Source organism: Prionailurus viverrinus, chromosome C2 (assembly GCF_022837055.1).
Source record: "Prionailurus viverrinus isolate Anna chromosome C2, UM_Priviv_1.0, whole genome shotgun sequence".
NCBI lineage: Eukaryota > Metazoa > Chordata > Mammalia > Carnivora > Felidae > Prionailurus > Prionailurus viverrinus.
Genome location: NC_062569.1, coordinates 23,967,883 through 23,985,298, shown reverse-complemented (window position 1 = coordinate 23,985,298; position 17,416 = coordinate 23,967,883). Strand labels below are relative to the sequence as shown.

Sequence of the window (17,416 nt, the reverse complement as noted above, 5' to 3'; positions counted from 1 at the left end):
GTCATGCCTGGCTTTTCCCAGGGATGTGGGTTAACTGCAGAGAGATCAGGAGACAACAGGTATACGAAATTATAAGTTCTTCAGGGCACCCTTTAATTCCTTTGTCATTGCTCCTGGCTGAGATGAATATTAGAACCCATCCAAAAGGACAAGATACTCAGAGGAAAAGTGATTACCTTTGTAGATGAGAAATCTTCAAAAATCAATGGTATTGTCATTATGAGTGTGTCTTACAGGTGCGTACATTTAAATGAATTGTTCACATTAGTTTTCAAAGTGTGGTCCCTACACAAGCAGCTTTAGCATCATCCAGAAATTTTTAGAAATACAGATTCTTGGGTCCTACCCCACACATACTGTGATCAGAAACTATGGGGTTGGTGCCCAGTAGTCTGTATTTTTAAATCCTCCAGGTGATTCTGATGCCTCCTGGAGTTTGAGAATTACCGGTCATCAGTATATACTCACACAGTCCTTCACGGTCAGTGATGACTGAGTTTTTCCTATGAGTGTGATCTGTCAGTGGGGCATGGATAGGACCTACAAATGCATGACTGACTGCCATGGATAAGCAAGCTGTTTGTGGGTGCCAGTTTAAGCTCAGGAATTAAATAACTTAACCAAGAGTAATATTATTGCAATAGTAGTTCACGAAGAAGAATTTTAGCTTTTTCTTTGGGAAATATGTTCAAAATATTTATTAAGATGAGAATAATATTTCTCCATATGGGAAAATTTTGGTGCTTTTTTAACAAGCATATAATCCTATGAAAATTGTATATGAATAATATTGTTCAATTAATGAGTCAGTTTGAAAACAATTTCAGAGGCTTGTTCTGTGACTTTATTTTTATGATCATAAAATACTGAGACTCAAGTGTATGTCCATGTGATATCTCTCAGAAACAGAACCATAATATATTATTTATGTTTTTTATTTCATTTATTTTAATTAATTAAAAATAATTAAAATAATCTCTGCTGCACCCAATGTGGGTCTCAAACTCATGACTCTGAGATACAGAGTCACATGCTCTACCAACTGAGCCAGCCAGGTGCCCCTATGTCTTTTAGATGAAAGAAAATTCTAAATGATTTAAGTAGTAAATAATTTTCAGTGGTAAGTAATGAGATGCTGCCTGCATCCATAATACTTTAATATATTGTTATTATTTTGCCTAATACATGTACAAAAGCAATTTAATATCAGGAAAATATAGTTATGGAGACAGATGCTATCCTGGATCACCTTATCCTTTAAATAAAGAATGCAGGTTAATGCTGATTAATTGTAAGAAATGTTTTCAAAGTGTAGAAGTAGGCATACCAGGCTGAAGTAGGCTGAAGTAGGCTGAATATTGTAAATGGATTCTTGAGACTAGATCCTTTAAAGCCTTCAAAAAAGCACATAGCCATTTTAATATTACCAGATGCTGATTCAATGTATTTCACCATCATCAGAACCGAGATGAGCTATTTGGGGCGCAACTAATAATACTCAGACCTTGCTCATATTGCTTCATGAGAGTCTACCTTTTATGAGGCGAGTCCTATCTCTATGAATAATTTGTTCCATAACCCAACACATTCTGTTGGTTAAAATTTGGGTATTATTGCATAATCTTGCTGAGAAAAATAGAGTAACATCTTGAACAGCCAAGTAGCTCTTTTTATTCATTTTCAATAATAATGTAAAAATGGGACCACAAATTGATTTATGCATGTGACACTATTTGAAATAAAAATGAAGAAATTGTCTCTTTTACAGGGTTCAATTCTTCAAGGAATTGTAGCAACATTCTTCTTTCTGTGTGTTCAGCTAATGTTTTGTTGAGTTTTAACCATTTCTTTGTTTTTATAAAATTTCTAATGGGATTTTCCTGCTTAAAAAAAGGTTTATGTTAATGTAACATATATTTTACCCTGAAGGAATATATGAAGGACAAGGAAAATCAACACATTAAATTGAATAAATGGAATTGTGTTAATGATTAGAACGTATGTAGCTGAATTTTATACCCCAAAGTGCCTATTTTATTTTATTTATTTATTTTTAAAATTTTTAATGTTTTTTTTTTTTTATTTTTGAGACAGAGAGAGACAAAGCATGAGCAGGGGAGGGGGAGAGAGAGAGGGAGACACAGAATCCGAAGCAGGCTCCAGGCTCTGAGCTGCCAGCACAGAGCCCTACGCGGGGCTCGAGCTCACAGACCATGAGATCATGACCTGAGCCGAAGTCGGATGCTCAACTGACTGAGCCACCCAGGCGCCCCCAAAGTGCCTATTTTAATCATTCCTATCTTTTTGAGAGTGAATTGTTTAGTTACAGTTTCCCATCTCTCTTGAATCCTTAATCTCTATCTGGCTCCTTTACTTCTGCCAGAAACAGGATCACTTATGCTCTTTTCTAAATTAAAAACCCTCCCTTCACTCTGCACTCCCCTCAAGCTATTTTCCTATTGTTCTCCTCCACTTTACCACCAAATCGTGAGCCTTCAAGGGGCCCTACCACAATTCTCTCACCACCTGCTCACTTAACTGTCCACAATGTGGCTTTAAGCACAGCATTCTGAATAATCTCTACATCTTATGGGAAGGAAAGGAAAAGAAAAAAAATGTTATTAGAAATGAAGACACAGATGAGGCACCTGGGTGGTTCAGTCGATTGAGCCTCCAACTCTTGGTTTTGGCTCAGGTTCTCATAGTTCTTGTGTTAAGCCCCACATTGAGCTCTGTGCTGAGAGTGCAGGGCCTGCTTGGGATTCTCTCTCTCGCTCGCTCTCTCTCTGCACCTCTCATGCTCCTATGCTCGCTTGCTCTCTCTCTCCCTCTCTTTCAAAATAATAAATAAAAACTGTAAAAAAAGAAAAAAGACACAGAAAGCTTCAACCATTTTGAACCATTTTGATAATGTTCTATTTATTTAAATATTTTTTATAAATGAAATATTTTGTAATATTTCTTAAAGTAGCTTCAACTATTGCTATTGTACTAAATTGCCATCAGTGACCCTCTAGATACCAAGACCAATGACCTCCCTCCTTCAACTCTCTGCAGGATTTGATGCTACTGATCAAACTTTCTTTGTTTAAAAATTGTTTTCTGGGGCGCCTGGGTGGCGCAGTCGGTTGAGCGTCTGACTTCAGCCAGGCCACGATCTCACGGTCCGTGAGTTCAAGCCCCGCGTCAGGCTCTGGGCTGATGGCTCAGAGCCTGGAGCCTGTTTCCGATTCTGTGTCTCCCTCTCTCTCTGCCCCTCCCCCGTTCATGCTCTGTCTCTCTCTGTCCCAAAAATAAATAAACGTTGAAAAAAAAATTTTTAAAAATTGTTTTCTGACTATAACATGTTACGTATCATAAAAATACAGACAATACAGTGAAATACTTAAACTTATTTAAGTATTTAAATTAAATTCTTAAGGAAGAAACTTAAATCCCTCTTATACCCATTATCCAGAAATAACCACTGTGAACATTTTTTTTTACTGCAAGTGTTGTTTGTGTGTCTGCAAATTTTACTTAGTAAAATTTCTATTTATTTATTTATATATTCATTTAAAATGTGCATTTATTTATTTTTGAGAGAGAGAGCAGAGGAGGGGCAGAGAGACAGAGGGAGAATCCCAAGCAGATTCCACACTGTCAGTGCAGAGCTCTATCAGGGGCTTGAACCACGAGCCGTGAGATCATGACCTGAGCCAAAATCAAGAGTGGGACATTTAACTGACAGAGCCACCCATGTGCTCTGTAAAATTTCTATTTTATACTCTGATTTTCCTCATAATATTAAATTAAAGGCATTTCCCCAAGTCATCTCACTATTCTTCAAAAACATGATTTTAAACAATGGCTTAATATCCTGTCATGAAAATACACAATTATTTATTTAACTAACCCCATTCATTAGAACAATCAGTTCTTTGATCCTCCCGGACAGTATTCACTGAATATTTGCCTTGTTCCGGCAGTGTTCAAAGTGTTTTGTGTTTCTTATCTTCTTTTGTCTCCACAACAGCCTTCATTTGACCAGAGGAGAGATCAGAGAATAAAGGAAGGGGTAGTTTCTCTGTGTTAATGCTGTTGACGTCTCTTGCCCTATTCTTTCTTTCCTTATGTCCTACACTTCCTTGACCTCAACGACTCCCTCTCTGCAGACTATTTCCAAATCTAAACTTGTGTTCCCAACTTCTCTTCGGAACTTCAGGGTCTCACACTTAATAGCTTCCTGATCTTCTACCCCAGTATGTCCACAAAACACCTGAAACTTGAGATGGCTTGAACTATCCTTTTCCCCTACACACCTGCTCTTCTTTCTTTCCACCCGCAGCTCAGTTAGTGGCCATACAACCCTGGCATCATCTTTCCTTTCGTCTTATCAGTTGCCAACGCCTGTCCCACCTTCTCCATATTTTCTAAAACTACAATTTCCCCTTTTCCTCAATGACTTCTCAAATGACTTACTTATTACCTGTCATCTGGACAATTTTAATAGACTTCTGAGGAATTGTCCTGAATTCCATCCCTTCTAGTGTCAATTCATTCTACCTGCCATTGTCTTATTAATCTGGCTGCATTTTGTTTCTACACTTGCACTGGTGGGTGCTTCATTCATAAGATTTCATTCTAAATCCCTGAGAGTGATATTTAAGAAGTGGTATCTTCTAGCAAAACCCCACCATTCTAGCAAAAATGATGTCCACACACTCTTGTGCTGTCGCCTTTTTTCTTCTATGTGAAGTGTTTGTTTATCCATCCTTTCTCTCCCCCACCCTCCCACTTTATTTGTGCTAAGGATGCCCATCTGTCAACATCCATGTTAATGTCACTCTCCATGAACTCTGCCTTACCCTCCCATCTGGGACAAATGTCTTTCAAAATTGAGACTCAATAATTCTTTACTTCGTCCTCTTTTTGGACCACATCACTAAAACTGTAGAACTGTAATGTGAGAAACTCTTGTGTCCCCTACCACAATATGGATGCCTTGGGGGGCACAAATGTGTGTCATACATCTTTTTGGTCTCTCCAGCACCTAGCACAGTGCCTGGAAAATAAAGAGTGCTCAGTAAATGCTTGTCAAGCATGGCAATGAACAATTCTGCCGACCAGTATAACATATCCAGATCATCAACTCCAGTTCCTTTCTTTACTTTATCTCTATAACTTTGGTCTGCTTTCACTTTCAGCTCCACTTTCACACCTCACATATTACTTGCACCAGCCCGTCTCCGGAAGCCCCACTTAGGATATTCTTCCTTCCTTTAGTAACAAACCACAAGCTGTTAGGTTGACATTTACTTGCCCATACATTTCCTCTTTCAGGAATTCAGTTCTCCAGCACTATTCAGAGAGTATATTATGTAAATGGGGACATTTTTGGTTACAAGTGACAGAAACCCAACTCAAACTAGCTTGAGCCCAAAGTGGGCCTTTATCTGAATGATGTTGCAATAGCAAAACCAGAGGAAGAGTTTCAAAAACCTGCTTGGTACTGGGAATCTCAGAGTTTGAAACTGGGGATGCCCTTGGGGCACCTGGGTGGTTCAGTTGGTTGAGCATCCGACTTTGGCTCAGGTCATGATCTCACAGTTTGTGAGTTTGAGGCCCGCTTTGGGCTCACTGCTGTCAGTGCAGAGCCTGCTTGGGATCCTCTGTCCCCTTCTCTCTCTGCCCCTCCTGTGCTCACATGCTCTCTCTCAAAAATAAGTAAAGCATTAAAAAAACAAGGAAAAAAAACTGGGGACCCCCTTGCCATAAAGACATTCTTTTCCTCTTGTTCTTTCTCTTGCTTCTAATTCGTTAATCCCAGCTTGGCTTGGCTTAGCTTTATTCTCCCCAAATGGAGGTGAGTGCAGACATTAGAGGCTAAGGTTAGAGATAAGAAGAAACAGAAAGAAAACCCAGGACAGTGGTAAATCCAGATCACCAATCTATGAGGTCAGTATCTGTATTTTTGCCCAGCTATGGTAACCAACTTAGCCTGCTCATTTGCTTAAGCCAACTAAGTTAGTCTTTGTCATTTATAATTAAGAGAGTCCTGACTAATGTAAGCAAATGTTTTTTTCACAGGACTGGCTAATTATTTAGGAGCAATTCAGTAAAACACAGTGACTTAAAAGTGGGATTGAGTCCTCCACGATGAAATGTGTTTACAGAAACATAGACACATGGGTCCTATTTTAGACCTCCCCCAAATTTGGATGATTCCATATGCACACTTTTAAGGTAGACACACTCTTTCATCTTTAAAAAAAACTTCTTATTAAGAAGATTTCAAATTTCAACCCCATCTCCACTCTCTTAATCTACCACACTTCCCACGTTCTCAGATTTATATACTCATAATATGCCTTACAGATATTCCTTATCTCTTTCCTCATTATCACTCCTTGTTTTGTATAAATTGCTGTTATGTTGAGCTTTCTTTCTCCCTTTTATTAAGGCAGTTATCCATTTTCCAGTTTTATCTGAATTATCATAGGAAAATTTATTTTCCCATAAAAATAATTGGCTTTCTTAACTACAGTTTTATTCAGTAGTGCCTAAATTTATAGTAGTTCTCCATAAGGTTTTTACTATGGGGAATTTAACTTCTTTTTATTTAAAATCTTTTTGGAGCAGTCCAATTTTCTTTACCTTTGGCATTTTAAAATTCATAGTAAATGACCAGTAATCCATCTGTTGCTAGATGCTTTGGAAGCCTCCCATTAGCTGTGATGTGATGCAATGCTATGCTAAATTAAAATTTATATATTCTTTGATTTTCTTTTTAATGGCTATTAGAAAACTTTTATCTTTGAGTAATGGATTATTGAATATCCAACATGACATCTTTTTTATTTTTCTCTGTTCATATTATCTGTATTAATCCACTTCTACATGATCAGATGAAAGGAAATTCTGCATCTGAATTTCTAATGGGCTTTGAAATACATTGTTTTTTTGCATGCTCAAATACATATTCAGCATAAAGAAAGACCTATGATTCAGAAAAAAAATGTTACCTGTATTCCCATGTTTCAAAATTTTACTGGAATCTATTGGCAATGTCTAAGTAATCTGTGTTATGATGACCTGGTTGACAATATAGAGATAGTCAGAATTTATGTTTTTTTCCCTTTAAAACACCAATTCTGAATAATGGCAAATTAAATTGATTTTCTTACTCAAAATCCACATTACCTTCCATGTTTATTTTCTTTTTAAAAACTAATTTCAACTATAATAAACCCACATATAATAGGATCGTCTTAAAGAGAAAATTAAATCAGAAGGTAAAAGGAAATCTGTCCTTCTAGAATCAGAGCATGTATACTGCATAATACATTTCCTTCTAGATCAGTGGTCTGTGAAGCCTTGTTCCCATATTCAGGGTGGTCTCCTGAGTGTCCTATGAACTAATGCCATGTGGTGGTAATATTTATACTTTGACAACATCTGTATTTGGTGTCTGGCATAAATTAGTAATGCATTTCTTGCTCTCATCAAAAGTAACTTCACATTTCTTATTAATCTCAGTGACATTTATCTGACAGTGGAAACTGGGAGAAGTTACTAAGTAAAATAGTTGGTTTCATGGATTTTTAAAAAATATTTTTATTGTGCTAAAATACACACGACATAATTCCATTTTAACCATTTTTACATTAATTAGGTGGCATGAATTACATTCACTCTGTTGTACCACCATTACCACTGTCTGTTCCCCAAATTATTTCATCACCCCAAATAGAAATTCTGTACCCATTAAGGAATAACCTCACAGTGCCTCCTCTCTTCAGCCCCTGGTAACCTCTAATCGACTTTCTGTCTCTATGAACTTGCCTATTTTGAATATTTTGTGTAAGTGGAATCTTACAGTATTTTCCTTTTCGTGTCTGGATTATTTTCCTGAGCATAGTGTTTCTTCCCTACTTCCTTAGCATAATTTTTCTTTGTTTTTTCTCCCTTAGCATAATGTTTTCAAGTTTCATCCATGTTGTAGCATGTAACAGAATTTCATTCATTCTTATGACTGAATAATATTCCATTGTATGGATACTGCATTTTGCTTATCTGTTAATCTGTCAGTGGACACTTGGATTGTCTCTACCTTTTGGCTATTGAGAATAGTGCTGCAGTGAACATTGGCATACAAGTATCTTCTTGAATCCCTGTTTTCAGTTCTTTTGGGGCATATACTTAGGAATGAAGTTGTTAGTTCATGTGGTAATTCTATGTGTAGCGTTTTGAGGAACCATTGAACTGTTTTCCAAAGTGACTGTATCGTTTTACATTCCCACCAGCAATTTACAAGGGCCTGATTTCTCTACATCCTTGCCAACACTTATTTTCTGTTGTTTGTTTGTTCTTTTATTCATTAATTTATTTATAGCCTCCTATTAAGTTTGAAGTGGTATCTCATTGTGGTCTTGATTTACATTTCCCTAATGACTAATGATGATGGACATTTTTAATGTGCTTGTTGGCCATTTGTATATTGTCTTTGGAGAAATGTTCATTCAAGTCCTTTGCCCATTTTTAAATTGGTTTGTCTTTTTGTTGTTGAGCTGTAGGAGTTCTGTATATATTCTGGATATTAAAACTCTACCCAATATGCCATTTCCAAATATTTTCTCTCATTCTGTAGTTTGTCTTTTCATTGTCTTGATAGTGTCCTTTGATGCACAAAAGTTTTTAATTTTAATGAAGTCCTGTTTATCTCTTTTTTGTTATTGTTGCTGCCTGTGCTTTTGGTGTCATATACAAGAAACCATCCCCAAATCTAAACATGAAGATATGACCCTATGTCTTCTTCTAAACATTTTGTACTTTTGGCTCTTAGATTTAGGCCTTTGAACCATTTTGAATTAACTTTTGTGTATGGTATAAGGACTTTGTGGATTTTTTTTAACTAATAAAGAGTAGATTTTAAAATATTTTTGGTAAAGAGAACCCTTGTACACTGCTGGTGGGAATGTAAATTGGTACAGCCCTTAGAGAAAATAGTATTGTGGTTCCTGAAAAAATTAAAAATAGAACAACCACATGATCCCGCAATCCCTCTTCTGGCTATTTATCTAAAGGAAATGAAGTCAGGATTTCAAAGAGGTATCTGCACTCCCATATCCATCGCAACATTATTAACAGTATCCAAGACATAGAAACAACGTAAGTGTCCATTGATGGATAAATGGATGAAGAAACACACATACACATACACGCACACACACCCTGGCATATTATTCAGCCACAAAAGAGAAGGAAATATTGCCTTTTGCAAATACATGGATGGACCTTGGGGTCATTATGCTAAGCGAAATAAGACAAATACTACATGTGGAATCTAAAAAAGCTGAATTCATAGAAACAGAGAGCAGAATGGTGGTCGCCAGGGGTTGGGGGGTGGAGGGAAAGAGGAGATATTGGTCACAGGGTACAAAGTTCCAATTAGAAGGTAAATAAGTTCTGGAGATCTAATGTACCAGCATGATGACTGTAGTTAACAATGAATAGTTACAGTTAACTGTATTGTATACTTAAAAGTTGTTAAGGTAAATCCTAAATGTTCTCATGACACAAACAACAAATGATAACTATGTGAGGTGATGAGGTGTTAACTAACTTTATTGTGGTAATTATTTCATAATACATCTGAACCTAGAACAACACAGGAGTTGGGGCACTGACCTCCTCTGCAGTTGAAAATCTGTGTATAACTTTTGATTCCCCCAAAACTACCATACTAATAACCTCCCACTGACCAGAAGCCTTACCAATAACATAAGCAGTTGATTAACACATAGTTTATATGTTATATACTGAATTCCTATGATAAAGTAAGCTAGAGAAAAGAAAATGTTATTAAGAAAATCATAAGGAAGAGAAATAAATTTACCAGTACTGTACCATATCATAAAAAAATCCACATATAAAGGTACTCACATAGTTCAAACATGTTCAAATGTGTGTTGTTCAATGGTCAAATGTATATACATGTATCAAATCTTTACATGTACGTTAAACTCATATAATGTTATATACCACTTATATTTCAATAAAGCTGGAAAAAATGTTTTTGAGAATCATTACTATAACAGATAAATATCCCCAAAGTATATAACTTAAAAAATATATCAAAATGATTTATGGATTCCATCTACAAAACACAACTTTTTTTTTCATTAAAAAAAATCCAAAAAGGAAATGTAGAATTTAATTTAAAGAAAAAAAAATCAGGGGCACCTGGGTTGCTCAGGTGCTCAACCAGATGTTGGTTAAGCATCTGACTTTGACTCAGGTCATGATCTCATGGTTTATGAGTTTGAGCCCCATGTCAGGCTCTCTGCTGTCAGCACAGAGCCCGCTTTGGATCCTCTGTCTCCCTGTCTCTCTGCCTCTCTCTTGTCTCAAAAATAAATAAACATTAAAAAAAGAGAAAGAAAGCACATTCATTAAAAAAATAATCAGAAATTGTCTGAGAAAACAACAAAGCAAATCAATTCCTGACAAGAGTTTTGCATCTTAATGATCACATTTATTGAAAGAGTTCAAAATAAATAAATAAAAATGGTCTTTAGCTTAAGAATTTTTGAGCTATCTGAAAATCAACTCATTACAGGGGTGGAAGAATCCTTGGTCATTTCTTAATAACAAAATTTACGCAAGTTTCTCTCTTGAATATCTTCTGCATTTAAAGAGGCAAGCATACAAAGTCTCCTACATTCCATAGATAATAAATTCTTTGTTTCACCCAACTCTTAGTGGAGGGGCTACAACCAGTACAACGCCATCTCCCTGGAAAAAGAGCATCAGTATATTCTGTTTTATTGATTCATATACCTCTTTATATGTTTCCTCATAAATTTCTATAGTAGTCACAGTTTCTTCCACATGTCAGTATATTTAAATGCTGATCGTAAGTATGTAATCTGCCTCGGAGCTCTCTGTTTTTTCTTTAAAAAAATTTTTTTAAATGTTTATTTAGTTTTAAGAGACAGAGAGTGCGAGCAGGGAAGGGACAAGAGGGAGACACAGAGTCCAAAGCAGGCTCCAGGCTCTGAGCTGTCAGCAGAAAGCCTGGCAAGGGGCTCAAACTCACTAACTGTGAGATAATGACCCGAGCCAAAGTCAGATGCTTAACCGACTGAGCCACCCAGGCGCCCCTGTTGTTTCTCATTTTCACATAAATTCGCTCATCCAGACTGAGCCTGATGAGATCCAGGGGCTCTTCTACAGTGCTGCTGGTTTGTTGCTGGTCCATGTTGTCCACCATGTTTCCCAAAACACAACTTTTGAAATGGGTTCTTGAATATACATTATATTCACTGACTATCTTCAAAGGCAAATAAGAAAACTCTCCAAACTATTTCTTTAGCAGCTATCATCAGGAGATACTTTTAAGCAAAAACCACTCACCTTATGTTATAGTCATATATTGCATGAACTATAACCAGTGTGAATCTTTAAAGTGAGAATTTCAGCTTATGAATGAAGAATTTAAATATAAGCTATTATTTAGGATGGTAAGTGCAAAGGAAAAGGACTGGTCTTATACAGCTATACATGTTGTTTAGCTGAGATTCTTTGAGGAGATTCTTACCATCCCCTAAATATCATGTGTTACCTTGTAAGGAAACCAGATGTTAGATACCTTTTCTTTAAAATACTGACAACCCGTGGTGGAAATAAATTTTAAAAATATATTATCATAGAATTATTGAAACAAATCAAGTCATTTTTAGAGAGTTGCTCCAAGAAACCTTATGTCTATCTTTTAGAAAACCATTGATACATGTAGAAATTATCAATGTTCATATGGGGTGGCAAAACTAGATCTTATACCCCAAATGTTTAGCCACTCTAACTTATTTAACATTCTTCTCAGTAAAAGCACTGTCATCATCATCTTGTTTTTGCATATGTGCCTCACATTGTCTCAGTAGCAAAGTTGAGGCAGGATCGGAGTACATCCAAGAAAGGTTACAAAAGCAGTTCTTGATTTTGGCTGCACATTAGAATCACCCGTAGGGTTAAACACATATACATATGCGTGTGTGTGTATATATATATATATATATATGCACACACATATATATAATCATATTTGTGAATATATTCATTAAATATATATCTTATATATGCTGATCATATATATATATAGGTTATATATATATATGCACACAGTGATTATATATATACAACACAATACATATTCAGAAATCATATATATATACATCAATTTTATATTTACACATGTATGTGCATTTGTACACGCACACACACGAACACACACAAACATTAGGTAGGGATAGGTACCAAATATATCATGCTTGGGCCCCACCCTCAGAGATTCTAATTAAATTCATTCAAGAGCACCTTAGAGGGGAGGTAGTTTTGAAAGCTTGCCAGGAAATTCTAACATGCAGCCAGGGTGAGAACCATTGTGCCAGATAAAAGGTAACAAAGGGAATCAAATAGTAATAAATAGTAAGAGTACTATGAAGCCACATATCTGGTGTCTGAAACATGGCCTGCTCTTCAGACCTTGCAGACTACTGTCTTTCTCAAGGTGTCAATAATCATTCTAACATATACTAGGAAGAAGCCCAGGCCTAGAAACCCTCCCTTTTTAAGAGCTGGAGCTAGATTCACCTTCACACTTCCACTTTCTTGTCTGAGGACCTGCCTTGTCTCTAATGTCTGCCACTGGAATGTTTAACCTCTTTGGAGGAGAATAATCCAACCATTACCCATCACAGAAAAATCATTTTCTGCAGCCTTGTATCTCACCTGTCCTATTTCTGCTTAGCAGCAGGTACTAAAGGCCTTCAATCTGCAGACTCAAGTCAACCCTGCTCCTGAACTGAACCTAACCAAGCTTGGTGATGTATTGGGAAGTCCATGCTCACCAATGGACAGGGCTTAGAGTGAATCTTAATAACATCGGTTAACTACTATTCTTAACCTACCAATTTGGATGCCCTGAATACAGCATCAGCCCACGTGTGGCTTTTTGTATACTAGGATTCAGCTGGTGGACTTCCCCTTTAAAGCACCAGTCCTGGAGCCTGGAGCTGGTTAGTTCCCATGGCCCTGGTAGAATATATTCATGCCTGGATGACCTCCCCCAATTCATGTCACTGTGTGCCCAAGGTAGAGATCCCAGAATACCACCTTGCTGAACTGCCTGGACGATTTTAGCTCTCCACCCATTAATCCAAGTTACTTCGTGAGACATCTTAGTAAGGTGTTTGACTTTCTGCCCCATTAACACACAGTAAACAAAACAAAACAAAACCCAGGATCCGGAATACACGTGAGTCTCTCTGCACATGTTAGGGAAGAACAGCTTCTGGAACAAACTGGATTCCTCTGACTTGGCAGATGGAGGCTTCAGGGTCCTGAAGAAAGGGTGGTAGGATGGTAGTGCACACTAAGTTGGTGAATGGTGGGTGAACTACGCATGTCACACCTGTAACTGTTTGGGAGACACATAAATTATCACTGGTATTGATAGTAGGGGTCTGGACGGTGAACAGGACGTTGAGTATCCAGGGAGGGTGAAGGATGGTAAGCGCTTCCTGAAAGGGAAGTGCAAGTCAGCATTGAACCTGGCCATCTTCTGTGTCCAGTTGGCGGCAAGGAACTCATGCTGGGAAGGTGGGGGTGGGTTGCAGAGGGAAGTCTTGGGAATTATGTCTGCAGTGAGAGACAAACCTGAGTGAGAAGAAGGAGTTGATTACATTTTCTTTGCTTTTGGTGAGACTTTCGGTGAAGCCTTGGTCAAGGTCTCCTGCAACTGTTTTTGTCTTCATGAGTCATAGGAGAAAGGTTGAGTAGATAGCATATATATGTCATTATATAAGGACTACATTAACAGATGCAGAGTAAGTGGGCACGCACTTCCCAATCATCGCTGTGACTTTCCACAGGTGAGTTCACTTAGACTCTTAGTTCTTTCTTTTGTAATGAAGAGCATTCTTTTTTTAAATGTTTATTTATTTTGAGAGGGGGAGAGAGATTGAGAGTGAGTAGGGGAGGGGCAGAGAGAGAAGGAGACAGAAATTCCCAAACAGGCTCCACAGTGTCAATGCAGAGCCCAATGTGGAGCTGAAGCTCACAAACCGTGAGATCATGACCTGAGCCAAAATCAAGAGTTTCCCCAGGCACCCCATGAAGAGCATTCTTTAAAAAGACAGAGAAAACCCCACACTTTAAGGCTGAGCATTGTCATCACATAAAAGGCCTTAAGGTGCATGTTCTGTCAGGATCAATGGGAAAAACAGAGCTGCTGTGCGTGACTTACTAAGGCGGTTACACTTACCCCTGTGGGAGCTGGTAGGGCAGTCGAGGGTGTTGGACCTGAGGTTGTTATGGGTCAACCAGACCATCAGGAAGGACAGGTGGAAGTGGACAAGAGCAAAGACAATCTGAAATCTATGAGGATGGATGCAAATCTATTTCCACCTCTAACTCCAACCTTGGCACTATGGGTGTCCTGTGGGGGAAGCTGGTGCCTTTTGCCTCAGACAGAGGTGTGCTGTTCTGAGAGAGAGCACTCAGAGAAGCTGAAGGAAGACATTTGGTGGGAGCTGGAGGAGCTTCCAGTTGGTGCTACCCTGTGTAGATCAGTGACAGTGTGCATGAGCTGCCATGAGCTCCGGCACCTTGCACTGACCTCCAGTGGGTAAAAATGTATAGCTGCTGCTTCACTTCTTTCAAATTTCATGCAAAAGGTCTCTCGTGGCAAATGCTAGCCTGGAATTTTAGAGAAAAGAGAATGTTGGGAAATTTAGTTCCAGCTCTGCTGAGTCAACAGAGTCAACAAGTTATCACAATGCACTTTCCTAGAGAGCTCAGTGTATTTGTTGTTGCTAACACTTTCTCTCCTTCACCAGTTGTATTGGGTTACCCATCAGTTCTGTTGATTCTTCCTTTTTAGTTGCTCCTATTCTCACATTTCTATCATGATTGTAGATCATATTGGGGCTCTTTTCCTGACTTAGTTCTCTTTTCTCTTTAATTCATTCCAATGACTGTCCCTTGTCATGTTCCTCATTGCCGGAATCCCTACTTTGTTAAAACTGTTTTGCCACTCAGACCCCAAAATGGGGACCATGATTTTACTAGACTTCTGAGGGACTTGTATGTTGTCTCCAAAGCTCAGGCCACAACTCTTATCTATATGTCTTCTTCCTGAGAGAAGAGTATATATCCCTGTATTGTTGAACTCAGGCATGGCTTTGTGACTTGCTTTGACCAATAAAATGGTGGAAGGAGGGTAGCTGTCGAGCTTGGTAGCTTGCACCAGTTACCAATCCCAGGGGAGTAGAACACCATACATCGGTTATCAGTCCCCAAAGAGGACTCTAAAGACTTCTGCCTACTGCATCTTGGTCTCAGAACTGCCAAGGAAAACATAACAACATCAAGCGCTAGATGGAATGATGCTCTACTTACATAGAGAAGAGAAAAGCAAGATCATTTTGAATAGTGGCTACTTGTCCCCCCATGGCCAGTGACTTTCTCCTGAGGCCAAGCAGGGAAATTCACCAAGGCACAGCCCTCTTGTGCTGTAGTGGAAGGACCCCTACTGCCCTCCCTATGGAGGACAGAGATTGTGGTGAAGTTGGTGCCACTTGAAGTACACACTTTAAGTGGAACAAAGGAACAGTATTGAGCCTGAAACAAGGGAAGATATTCCCATTCAAGGTGATAAACCCAACATAGGTTTTGTGGGTTCTTTATCTCTTGATAAGGAAGTGTTACAGGCCAAGTGGGAGCCTTGTGTTGTTCACTGGGGGTCAAAAGACTGCAAACACAAGACTTCCCCAATAGCACTGATGTTTGATGTGGGCATTTGTGAACAGCAAGAGCTTCACGTGTTCTCTGTTGTCTGCCACACCACCAGCAATTTTCTGGATAGAGGCTGCTCCCTCAGTGTGGGTCACAGAGTGAAGACAGCATGCAGCAGAGCACAGCTGACCCCCAATGGATGTGAAACATGAACAAGATATAAAGTTGTCAGTTAATCTATGGAGATGGGAAGTGGGCAAATTCAAGAGCTATGCAGCAGAGCACAGCTGACCCCCAATGGATGTGAAACATGAACAAGATATAAAGTTGTCAGTTAATCTATGGAGATGGGAAGTGGGCAAATTCAAGAGCTATGCCTACAATGGATGGAACTTGGTGATGGATTGGATGTGAGATAGAGAGAGGTGTCATGGATGACTTCCATGGATTGCATAAGTGGATAGATGCCAGAGCAATTCACTGTGGTCACAAGTGTTGCAGAGGATGCAGGGGTTTGATAATTGGTAGTATTGATGTCTGCTGAAAGTCATTGAATTGTAAAAGCAGGTGAGCCAGGAGCTCTGAGTAAACATTTGCATGAGCTACACAGAGACTTGAGAGCCTGGAAACTCCAAACACCCAGTGGCAGTGGGCCAATTGCAGGAAATTGGTAAGGCAGGCAGGGGAAGCTCAAGTGCTAAATTCTGGGTTGATATGGTGTAAGGCAATTGTGTTGGTCCAATAGGCCATTAGGATATAACACACGGTATCTTTCCTGTGGCCACTTGAGCCCGGAAATACCCACTTGGGTTAAAGCAAAACTGTCCCAGGCTGCAGCTAGGGACACATCAGATGAAAAGAGCTGTGAGGCTAAGATTCAGAGACAACATACAATTCTTGGGTAGTTTGGTAAAATCATGGTCCCCTGTCTTTGTGGTTCTGAGTGGCAAAGCAGGATAACAAAGCAGGGATTTAGGCAAAGAGTAACATGACACCACTCCTATCTCTTCCACACGAAGCTTGAGCAATGTTTTTAGAATGTAATGGATCATATCACTCACCTGCTTGAAGAGATCAATAGATCTCTTTAAGCTTAAAGACAACCTCCAAACCTGGCCTGCAAGGTCTTTTGTAGTCTGACCTTTGCCTTCTTCTCCAGTCTCAACCTGTACCATGTTCCCCTTGTGCTTTGAACTGTAACCACAGTGAGGTTTGTTTATTCCTTCAAATTTACCATATTCCCATAGGGCGTTTGCATATGATGTTTTTCTGTTTCTGCTTCATCTGGTCTGCTCCTACTCAACCTTTAGCTTTGACCTCAATTTTTATTTTCCTTAGGGTATCTTCTCATTGTTCTGATTGGGTTAAGTTCCTTTATTACGTATTCCCATGGCCCTTATCAAAGTTAACTTTTAATTTATTTGTAGTTATTTAACTAATATCTGTCTCTCCACAATACTGTATGTTCTAAGGCAAGAGTCAACACATTGTTTTTCCTGTAAAGAGCCAAATAATAAATAATTTGGACTTTGTGGACCATAAGTCTCTGTTACAACTACCCAACCCTTCTATTGTAGTGCAAGAGCCACAGACAAAATGGAAGCAAATATAAGTGACTGTGTTTCAGTAAAACTTTATT

The 17,416-nt window shown here is 38.6% G+C and overlaps 1 pseudogene; it reads right to left on the bottom strand.

Moving 5' to 3' along the window:
- Positions 1 to 10,728: 10,728 nt before the first annotated feature.
- On the bottom strand, positions 10,729 to 11,254 carry LOC125175213 (U6 snRNA-associated Sm-like protein LSm3; annotated as a pseudogene).
- Positions 11,255 to 17,416: the final 6,162 nt, after the last annotated feature.